Source organism: Pelophylax lessonae (genome assembly GCF_965119305.1).
Source record: "Pelophylax lessonae genome assembly, chromosome: 10".
Taxonomy (NCBI): Eukaryota; Metazoa; Chordata; class Amphibia; order Anura; family Ranidae; genus Pelophylax; species Pelophylax lessonae.
Window position 1 is genome coordinate 170,121,247 of NC_138777.1, and position 13,529 is coordinate 170,134,775.

At 44.6% G+C, this 13,529-nt stretch overlaps 1 protein-coding gene across 2 annotated transcripts in view; it reads right to left on the reverse strand.

The window, feature by feature from the left end:
- Nucleotides 1–1,623, reverse strand: part of ESRRA (estrogen related receptor alpha) — a 38,317-nt gene extending 36,694 nt beyond the window's left edge. Inside the window, exon 1 of one of the 2 annotated variants that reach the window (XM_082269773.1) lies at nt 1,380–1,623. The gene's annotated coding sequence lies outside the window, so the exon portion shown is untranslated. The remainder of the gene's footprint in view (nt 1–1,379) is intronic. The other variant, XM_082269772.1, reaches the window with a different exon arrangement.
- Between the last annotated feature and the right edge of the window lie 11,906 nt (nt 1,624–13,529).

A 13,529-nucleotide genomic window follows, 5' to 3' on the forward strand; every position in this document is an offset into this window, starting at 1 on the left:
AATGGTGTACACAAGGGGTATGTAGTCAGAGAATGGTGTACACAAGGGGTATGTAGTCAGAGAATGGTGTACACAAGGAGTATGTAGTCAGTGAATGGTGTACACAAGGAGTATGTAGTCAGAGAATGGTGTACACAAGGAGTATGTAGTCAGAGAATGGTGTACACAAGGGGTATGTAGTCAGTCATGGTGTACACAAGGGGTATGTAGTCAGAGAATGGTGTACACAAGGGGTATGTAGTCAGAGAATGGTGTACACAAGGGGTATGTAGTCAGAGAATGGTGTACACAAGGGGTATGTAGTCAGTGAATGGTGTACACAAGGGGTATGTAGTCAGTGAATGGTGTACACAAGGGGTATGTAGTCAGTGAATGGTGTACACAAGGGGTATGTAGTCAGTGAATGGTGTACACAAGGGGTATGTAGTCAGTCATGGTGTACACAAGGAGTATGTAGTCAGAGAATGGTGTACACAAGGGGTATGTAGTCAGAGAATGGTGTACACAAGGGGTATGTAGTCAGAGAATGGTGTACACAAGGAGTATGTAGTCAGAGAATGGTGTACACAAGGAGTATGTAGTCAGAGAATGGTGTACACAAGGGGTATGTAGTCAGAGAATGGTGTACACAAGGGGTATGTAGTCAGAGAATGGTGTACACAAGGAGTATGTAGTCAGTGAATGGTGTACACAAGGAGTATGTAGTCAGAGAATGGTGTACACAAGGAGTATGTAGTCAGAGAATGGTGTACACAAGGGGTATGTAGTCAGTCATGGTGTACACAAGGGGTATGTAGTCAGAGAATGGTGTACACAAGGGGTATGTAGTCAGTGAATGGTGTACACAAGGGGTATGTAGTCAGTGAATGGTGTACACAAGGGGTATGTAGTCAGAGAATGGTGTACACAAGGAGTATGTAGTCAGAGAATGGTGTACACAAGGGGTATGTAGTCAGTGAATGGTGTACACAAGGGGTATGTAGTCAGTCATGGTGTACACAAGGAGTATGTAGTCAGTGAATGGTGTACACAAGGCTCATTGGAATACATTTGATTCTCATGCATGTGCGACAGTACTGCGTTTTAAAGCGCACCTGACCACATTTGGTGTAAATGAGCCCCCTAAGTCATATACGATCCTTCACCCCCCAAACTTTATATTGGAGATATGGGGGGGGGGGGGATGTTGTGCACAGGATGGGGGATCCCTCCATGACAACAATCCAATGACAGCTCTGTGTGTGTGATGTGTCCATGATGAGAAGTGTGCCTTGGATGTATAAATAGAAGTGAGCAGCGATCAGTATACACAAAGTTCCCCCTCTCCATAGTGTCCCATCACATCGCACCCCCCACCCCCACCTCTGCCCCCAACTCACGTCAAGGTCCCGCTGTCATCCCGCTGCTCGGAGGGGCCCGGGTCACGGTGCACAGGGGACGGTGTGTGACCACACGAGGACAGGTGACATGCCCGGTGCCCCCGTAGTGTTGTAGTGGGGCGGCAGTGGCTGTAGGACACGGCAGAGGACACAGCGCACTCTCACACACTCACCCCGTGTCACACACTCACACACAGACACACTTCCTATACTGGCTCCTCCCCCTCCTCTGACAAGCAGGGAAGGGGCGGGGCCTGGAGAACCGCAGGCTCAGCAAGCACAGTGCCTCAGTGTATAGCAGCCCGGGCGGTGCGCTGTGTGGGGCTCCGATATCCAATGAGAGCCAATAGAGCCGCCCGCTGCCCGGGCTGTGTACAGTCCAATGCCAGGGCTCCGTGCCTACCTCATACGGAGGGAGAGTTCTAATAAAGGCGACAGCCGTCTCCCGCACTCCGTGTCCTTGTGTGTCACCTTCACACACTTAGTTGGGAATTGTCACCTCTGGCGACATTAACCCCCCCCCCCCCCCTGCGCCGGTCACAAGTTCTGTCAATGACGCCGCCGGTGACCTTGGCCAGTTCCTCCAGCTGATCCGCTATGTCTGTCAGGGAAATATTCCGCTTATGTGGGGCAGAGACAGCGCGCCAAGCAGTCCTCTGTGTCCTTCATATGACCTCTAAGAGGAGAGCCCTCCCCAATACAGACATCATGTCCCTGTGTGTGAGGGGAGATAAGATCTGAGGAGAGCCTCTAATGTACAACACACCATCTCTATACAGGAGAGCCTCTAATGTACAACACACCATCTCTATACAGGAGAGCCTCTAATGTACAACACACCATCTATACAGGAGAGCCTCTAATGTACAACACACTATCTCTATACAGGAGAGCCTCTAATGTACAACACACCATCTCTATACAGGAGAGCCTCTAATGTACAGCACACTATCTCTATACAGGAGAGCCTCTAATGTACAACACACTATCTCTATACAGGAGAGCCTCTAATGTACAACACACCATCTCTATACAGGAGAGCCTCTAATGTACAACACACTATCTCTATACACAGGAGAGCCTCTAATGTACAACACTCCATCTCTATACAGGAGAGCCTCTAATGTACAACACACCATCTCTATACAGGAGAGCCTCTAATGTACAACACACTATCTCTATACAGGAGAGCCTCTAATGTACAACACACCATCTCTATACAGGAGAGCCTCTAATGTACAACACACCATCTCTATACAGGAGAGCCTCTAATGTACAACACACCATCTCTATACAGGAGAGCCTCTAATGTACAACACACCATCTCTATACAGGAGAGCCTCTAATGTACAACACACCATCTCTATACAGGAGAGCCTCTAATGTACAACACACCATCTATACACAGGAGAGCCTCTAATGTACAACACTCCATCTCTATACAGGAGAGCCTCTAATGTACAACACACCATCTATACACAGGAGAGCCTCTAATGTACAACACATTATCTATACACAGGAGAGCCTCTAATGTACAACACACTATCTATACAGGAGAGCCTCTATTGTACAACACACTATCTCTATACAGGAGAGCCTCTAATGTACAACACACCATCTATACACAGGAGAGCCTCTAATGTACAACACACCATCTCTATACAGGAGAGCCTCTAATGGACAACACACTATCTCTATACAGGAGAGCCTCTAATGTACAACACACTATCTCTATACAGGAGAGCCTCTAATGTACAACACACTATCTCTATACAGGAGAGCCTCTAATGTACAACACACTATCTCTATACAGGAGAGCCTCTAATGTACAACACACTATCTCTATACAGGAGAGCCTCTAATGTACAACTCACCATCTCTATACAGGAGAGCCTCTAATGTACAACACATTATCTCTATACAGGAGAGCCTCTAATGTACAACACACTATCTCCATACAGGAGAGCCTCTAATGTACAACACATTATCTCTATACAGGAGAGCCTCTAATGTACAACTCACCATCTCTATACAGGAGAGCCTCTAATGTACAACACACCATCTCTATACAGGAGAGCCTCTAATGTACAACACACCATCTCTATACAGGAGAGCCTCTAATGTACAACACACTATCTATACAGGAGAGCCTCTAATGTACAACACACCATCTCTATACAGGAGAGCCTCTAATGTACAACACACTATCTCTATACAAGAGAGCCTCTAATGTACAACACACTATCTCTATACAGGAGAGCCTCTAATGTACAACACACTATCTCTATACAGGAGAGCCTCTAATGTACAACTCACCATCTCTATACAGGAGAGCCTCTAATGTACAGTGTTAATTTCGTCGACTAAAACCGACTAAAACGTTTTCGTCGACTAACACAATTCAGATGACTAAAATACGACTAAAACTAAAATGGCATTTTAGTCAAAAGACTATAACTAAAACTAAATCGAAATTTGCTGCCAAAATTAACACTGGTGCATGCTCAAAGCTTAGTACCACAAATAACATATTCGATTTTTCACTCCAGGACCAGTAGTAGTATATAATGAGTTTGGAAATTGTAGAGAAATGCTTAAATAATGCATTACAAATTACAAATTACAATTGAACTACACCCATTTGATTATAGATGACTAAAATGAGTTTTAGTCGACTAATATGTAGGACGTTTTAGTCGACTAAAATATACTGGAGTTTTAGTCGACTAAATACGACTAAAACTAAAACACTTGCAGAAGACTAAAATGGGACTAAAACTAAAATGCCATTTTAGTCCTAAGACTAAAACTAAATTGAAATTTGCTGCCAAAATTAGCACTGCTAATGTACACTCCATGTCTATACAGGAGAGCCTCTAATGTACAACACACTATCTCTATACAGGAGAGCCTCTAATGTACAACACACTATCTCTATACAGGAGAGCCTCTAATGTACAACACACCATCTCCATACAGGAGAGCCTCTAATGTACAACACACCATCTCTATACAGGAGAGCCTCTAATGTACAACACACCATCTCTATACAGGAGAGCCTCTAATGTACAGCACACTATCTCTATACAGGAGAGCCTCTAATGTACAACACACTATCTCTATACAGGAGAGCCTCTAATGTACAGCACACTATCTCTATACAGGAGAGCCTCTAATGTACAGCACACTATCTCCATACAGGAGAGCCTCTAATGTACAACTCAACCATCTCCATACAGGAGAGCCTCTAATGTACAACACACTATCTCTATACAGGAGAGCCTCTAATGTACAACACACTATCTATACAGGAGAGCCTCTATTGTACAACACACTATCTCTATACAGGAGAGCCTCTATTGTACAACACACTATCTATACAGGAGAGCCTCTAATGTACAACACATTATATACAGGAGAGCCTCTAATGTACAACACACTATCTCTATACAGGAGAGCCTCTAATGTACAACACATTATCTCTATACAGGAGAGCCTCTAATGTACAACACATTATCTCTATACAGGAGAGCCTCTAATGTACAACACACCATCTCTATACAGGAGAGCCTCTAATGTACAACACACTATCTCTATACAGGAGAGCCTCTAATGTACAACACACTATCTCTATACAGGAGAGCCTCTAATATACATCACACCATCTCTATACAGGAGAGCCTCTAATGTACACTCCATGTCTATACAGGAGAGCCTCTAATGTACTCTCCGTGTCTATACAGGAGAGCCTCTAATGTACAACACACCATCTCTATACAGGAGAGCCTCTAATGTACAACACACCATCTCTATACAGGAGAGCCTCTAATGTACAACACACCATCTCTATACAGGAGAGCCTCTAATGTACAACACACCATCTCTATACAGGAGAGCCTCTAATGTACAACACACTATCTCTATACAGGAGAGCCTCTAATGTACAACACACCATCTATACAGGAGAGCCTCTAATGTACAACACACCATCTATACAGGAGAGCCTCTAATGTACAACTCACTATCTCTATACAGGAGAGCCTCTAATGTACAACACACCATCTCTATACAGGAGAGCCTCTAATGTACAACACACCATCTCTATACAGGAGAGCCTCTAATGTACAACTCACTATCTCTATACAGGAGAGCCTCTAATGTACAACTCACCATCTCTATACAGTAGAGCCTCTAATGTACAACACACTATCTCTATACAGGAGAGCCTCTAATGTACAACACACCATCTATACAGGAGAGCCTCTAATGTACAACACACTATCTCTATACAGGAGAGCCTCTAATGTACAACACACTATCTCTATACAGGAGAGCCTCTAATGTACAACTCACCATCTCTACACAGGAGAGCCTCCAATGTACAACTCACCATCTCTATACAGGAGAGCCTCTAATGTACAACACACCATCTCTATACAGGAGAGCCTCTAATGTACAACACACTATCTCTATACAGGAGAGCCTCTAATGTACAACACACTATCTCTATACAGGAGAGCCTCTAATGTACAACACACTATCTCTATACAGGAGAGCCTCTAATGTACAACACATTATCTCTATACAGGAGAGCCTCTAATGTACAACACACCATCTCTATACAGGAGAGCCTCTAATGTACAACACACTATCTCTATACAGGAGAGCCTCTATTGTACAACACACTATCTCTATACAGGAGAGCCTCTAATGTACAACACACTATCTCTATACAGGAGAGCCTCTAATGTACAACACATTATCTCTATACAGGAGAGCCTCTAATGTACAACACACCATCTCTATACAGGAGAGCCTCTAATGTACAACTCACCATCTCTATACAGGAGAGCCTCTAATGTACAACACACTATCTCTATACAGGAGAGCCTCTAATGTACAACACACCATCTATACAGGAGAGCCTCTAATGTACAACACACCATCTATACAGGAGAGCCTCTAATGTACAACACTCCATGTCTATACAGGAGAGCCTCTAATGTACAACTCACTATCTCTATACAGGAGAGCCTCTAATGTACAACACACCATCTCTATACAGGAGAGCCTCTAATGTACAACACACCATCTCTATACAGGAGAGCCTCTAATGTACAACTCACTATCTCTATACAGGAGAGCCTCTAATGTACAACACACTATCTCTATACAGTAGAGCCTCTAATGTACAACACACTATCTCTATACAGGAGAGCCTCTAATGTACAACACACCATCTCTATACAGGAGAGCCTCTAATGTACAACTCACCATCTCTATACAGGAGAGCCTCTAATGTACAACACACCATCTCTATACAGGAGAGCCTCTAATGTACAACTCACCATCTCTACACAGGAGAGCCTCCAATGTACAACTCACCATCTCTATACAGGAGAGCCTCTAATGTACAACACACCATCTCTATACAGGAGAGCCTCTAATGTACAACACACTATCTCTATACAGGAGAGCCTCTAATGTACAACACACTATCTCTATACAGGAGAGCCTCTAATGTACAACACACTATCTCTATACAGGAGAGCCTCTAATGTACAACACATTATCTCTATACAGGAGAGCCTCTAATGTACAACACACCATCTCTATACAGGAGAGCCTCTAATGTACAGCACACTATCTCTATACAGGAGAGCCTCTAATGTACAACACACCATCTCTATACAGGAGAGCCTCTAATGTACAACACACTATCTCTATACAGGAGAGCCTCTAATGTACAACACACTATCTCTATACAGGAGAGCCTCTAATGTACAACACATTATCTCTATACAGGAGAGCCTCTAATGTACAACACACCATCTCTATACAGGAGAGCCTCTAATGTACAACTCACCATCTCTATACAGGAGAGCCTCTAATGTACAACACACTATCTCTATACAGGAGAGCCTCTAATGTACAACACACCATCTATACAGGAGAGCCTCTAATGTACAACACACCATCTATACAGGAGAGCCTCTAATGTACAACACTCCATGTCTATACAGGAGAGCCTCTAATGTACAACTCACTATCTCTATACAGGAGAGCCTCTAATGTACAACACACCATCTCTATACAGGAGAGCCTCTAATGTACAACACACCATCTCTATACAGGAGAGCCTCTAATGTACAACTCACTATCTCTATACAGGAGAGCCTCTAATGTACAACACACTATCTCTATACAGTAGAGCCTCTAATGTACAACACACTATCTCTATACAGGAGAGCCTCTAATGTACAACACACCATCTCTATACAGGAGAGCCTCTAATGTACAACTCACCATCTCTATACAGGAGAGCCTCTAATGTACAACACACCATCTCTATACAGGAGAGCCTCTAATGTACAACTCACCATCTCTACACAGGAGAGCCTCCAATGTACAACTCACCATCTCTATACAGGAGAGCCTCTAATGTACAGCACACTATCTCTATACAGGAGAGCCTCTAATGTACAACTCACCATCTCTACACAGGAGAGCCTCCAATGTACAACTCACCATCTCTATACAGGAGAGCCTCTAATGTACAACACACTATCTCTATACAGGAGAGCCTCTAATGTACAACTCACCATCTCTACACAGGAGAGCCTCCAATGTACAACTCACCATCTCTATACAGGAGAGCCTCTAATGTACAACACACCATCTCTATACAGGAAAGCCTCTAATGTACAGCACACCATCTCTATACAGGAGAGCCTCTAATGTACAGCACACTATCTCTATACAGGAAAGCCTCTAATGTACAACACACTATCTCTATACAGGAGAGCCTCTAATGTACAACACACTATCTCTATACAGGAGAGCCTCTAATGTACAACACACTATCTCTATACAGGAGAGCCTCTAATGTACAACACACCATCTATACAGGAGAGCCTCTAATGTACAACACACCATCTATACAGGAGAGCCTCTAATGTACAACACTCCATGTCTATACAGGAGAGCCTCTAATGTACACTCCAAGTCTATACAGGAGAGCCTCTAATGTACACTCCATGTCTATACAGGAGAGCCTCTAATGTACAACTCACTATCTCTATACAGGAGAGCCTCTAATGTACAACACTCCATGTCTATACAGGAGAGCCTCTAATGTACACTCCATGTCTATACAGGAGAGCCTCTAATGTACACTCCATGTCTATACAGGAGAGCCTCTAATGTACACTCCAAGTCTATACAGGAGAGCCTCTAATGTACACTCCATGTCTATACAGGAGAGCCTCTAATATAAACTCCATGTCTATACAGGAGAGCCTCTAATATAAACTCCATGTCTATACAGGAGAGCCTCTAATGTACTCTCCGTGTCTATACAGGAGAGCCTCTTATGTACACTCCATGTCTATACAGGAGAGCCTCTAATGTACAACACACTATCTCTATACAGGAGAGCCTCTAATGTACACTCCATGTCTATACAGGAGAGCCTCTAATGTACACTCCATGTCTATACAGGAGAGCCTCTAATGTACTCTCCGTGTCTATACAGGAGAGCCTCTAATGTACACTCCATGTCTATACAGGAGAGCCTCTAATGTACACTCCATGTCTATACAGGAGAGCCTCTAATGTACTCTCCATGTTTATTCCTGGGCCGGATTAAGAGCATCATGGGCTTGGTGCTGAGGATTTTGAAGGGCCTTAAGGGCTGTGCCTTGACATGCACCCAGAGGAGGAAGGGTGCAGCCATGCATGCCTAATTCAACATGGGATGCTGTCTCTGAAGCCCATAAACACATCCATGCATCGGCAACTGTCCCTCCTTGTCCGGCCTTCGTGCTGTGTGGGGAGGTTCTGAGGGAGCTGCCTGGGGAAGCGAGCATAGAAGCCAGACTTCTGTGTTTACAAGTGACAGAAGAGCGGTAACAGTGAATATGGCCAACCCGGGGCCTATATAAAGGTAGGGGCCTGGAGCTGCAGCTCCAATAGCCTCTACGTTAATCTGGCCCTGACAGGAGAGCCTCTAATGTACACTCCATCTCTATAAAGGAGAGCCTCTAATGTACACTCCATGTCTATACAGGAGAGCCTCTAATGTACACTCCATGTCTATACAGGAGAGCCTCTAATGTACTCTCCGTGTCTATACAGGAGAGCCTCTAATGTACTCTCCATGTCTATACAGGAGAGCCTCTAATGTACACTCCATGTCTATACAGGAGAGCCTCTAATGTACACTCCATGTCTATACAGGAGAGCCTCTAATGTACACTCCATGTCTATACAGGAGAGCCTCTAATGTACTCTCCATGTCTATACAGGAGAGCCTCTAATGTACTCTCCGTGTCTATACAGGAATACTCCACTCACACCTCAACCGGAGAGTTTTCCCGCTTCTCACAGAAGACTGGATGGAGTTTGAGAGAACTGGGTTAGTCAGGATAGGAGAACATACAGAACATTCCACTGACACACACAAACCATACACACACCATATACACACCATATACACCATACATACACACACACACACCATATACACCATACATACACACACACACACCATATACACCATACACACACCATATACACCATACATACACACACCATATACACCATACATACACACACCATATACACCATACATACACACACCATATACACCATAAATACACACACCATATACACCATACATACACACACCATATACACCATACACACACACACCATATACACCATACATACACACACACCATATACACCATACACACACACACCATATACACCATACACACACACACCATATACACCATACATACACACACCATATACACCATACATACACACACCATATACACCATATACACCATACACACACCATATACACCATACATACACACACACCATATACACCATACATACACACACCATATACACCATACACACACACACACACACCATATACACCATACACACACCATATACACCATACATACACACACACCATATACACCATACACACACACACACCATATACACCATACATACACACACCATATACACCATACATACACACACCATATACACCATACACACACACACCATATACACCATACACACACACCATATACACCATACATACACACACCATATACACCATACATACACACACACCATATACACCATATATACACACACCATATACACCATACACACACCATATACACCATACATACACACACCATATACACCATACACACACCATATACACCATACATACACACACACCATATACACCATACATACACACACACACACACCATATACACCATACACACACACACCATATACACCATACATACACACACCATATACACCATACATGCACACACCATATACACCATACATACACACACACACAATTTTTTTGGGGGGGCGCAAACAGAAAAAAATGTAATAGGCATTGCTTTGCGGCAAAAAAAACACGGCAAAAAATTACGTGACTTTGAGTTCACAAAAGTGTGAAAGGGGCCTTCAGTAATCAAAGCACAGCATGCCCCCATTCAATGCAGTTACCACAGTGTTCCCCCATTCAATGCAGAGTAACGACAGCATGCCCCCATCAATGCAGAGTGAACACAGCATGCCCCCATTCAATGCAGAGTTACTACAACGTGCCCCCATTCAATGCAGAGTTACGACAGCATGCCCCCATTCAATGCAGAGTTACTACAGCGTGCCCCCATTCAATGCAGAGTTACGACAGCATGCCCCCATTCAATGCAGAGTTACTACAGCGTGCCCCCATTCAATGCAGAGTTAAGACAGAATGCCCCCATTCAATGCAGAGTTACTACAACGTGCCCCCATTCAATGCAGAGTTACGACAGCATGCCCCCATTCAATGCAGAGTTACTACAGCATGCCCCCATTCAATGCAGAGTTACCACAGCATGCCCTCATTCAATGCAGAGTTACTACAGCGTGCCCCCATTCAGTGCAGAGTTACTACAGCATGCCCCCATTCAATGCAGTGACCAGCATGCCCCCATCAATGCGGTGACCAGCGTGCCCCCCTCAATGCAGTGACCAGCATGCCCCCCATCAATATAGTGACCAGTGTGCCCCCCATCAATGCAGTGACCAGCATGCCCCCATCAATGCGGTGACCAGCGTACCCCCCATCAATGCAGTGACCAGCATGCCCCCCATCAATATAGTGACCAGTGTGCCCCCCATCAATGCAGTGACCAGCATGCCCCCCATCAATGCAGTGACCAGCATGCCCCCATCAATGCAGTGACCAGCATGCCCCCCATCAATATAGTGACCAGCGTGTCCCCCATCAATGCAGTGACCAGCATGCCCCCCATCAATGCAGTGACCAGCATGCCCCCCATCAATTATAGTGACCAGCGTGCCGTGTCCCCTTCAATGCAGAGAGACTTACCTGCAGCGGTGGCGGCTTCTCCTCAGTCCCCCGCCATCTCCTTGAGTCCTCCCGTCTCCTCCTCGGCCAATGGCATGCGTTCGCCTTTCGGCCAATCAGGAAGCGGGTCTCGGACTCGCTTCCTGATTGACCAGGAGGAGGATCCGTGTGACAATAGCGATTCGCTATTGTCACACAATGGGTGGGCTCGGGGCGCACTGCTCTGCACCCCAGGTCCACCCTCTTCTGAAGCCTATTAGAGCCTCTGGCTCTAATCAGGTGATTAAAAAAAAATCCCATTGAACTCCATGTGTGCGGAGCCCCGCATACACACACCTCATACAAACACACACACCCCATACATACACACACACCCCATACATACATACATACATACATACATACATACACTCACACACCCCATACAAACACCCCATGCATACACACACCCCATACACATACACACTCACACACCCCATACATACATACACACACACACACCATACATACACACACACACACACACACACACACACACACACACACACACACACACACACACCAAACATACACATACCATACACACACACACACACACCATACACACACCACACACACAGCATACACACAGCATACACACAGCATACACACACCCCATACATACACACCCCATACACACACCTCATACACACACACACCATACATACATACACACACACCCCATACATACACACACACCATACATACACACACACCATACATACACACACACACACACCCCATACATACACACACACACACACCATACATACACACACCCACACCATACATACACACACCCCATACATACATTCATACACACACCCACACCATACATACACACACCCCATACATACACACACACACACACCATACATACACACACACACACACACACACACACCATACATTCACACACCCCATACACACACACACCATACATACACACACACACACACCCCATATATATACATACACACACACCCCATACATACACACACACACACACCATACACACACACACCCACCCCCCATATATATACATACACACACACCCCATACATACACACACACACACACACACACCATGCATACACACACACCCCATACATACACACACACACCCTATACATACACACACACACACACACACACACCCCATACATACACACACACACACACCATACATATACACACACACCCCATACATACATAAATACATACATACATACATACATACACACACACACACACACATCCCATACATACACACACACCATGGATATACAAACACACCATACACACATCCCATATATATACATACACACACACACACCATACATACACACACACACACACCATACATACACACACACACACACCCCCATACATACACACACACACACCCTATACATACACACACACGCACCATACATACACACACACCCCATACATACATACATACATACATACATACATACACTCACACACCCCATACAAACACTCCATACAATCACACACCCCATACACACACACACCCCATACATATACACACTCACACATACCATACACACTCACACACCCCATGCATACACACACCCCATACATACACACACACCATACATACACACACCATACACACACACACCATACACACACCCCATACATACACACCCCATACATACACACACACCATA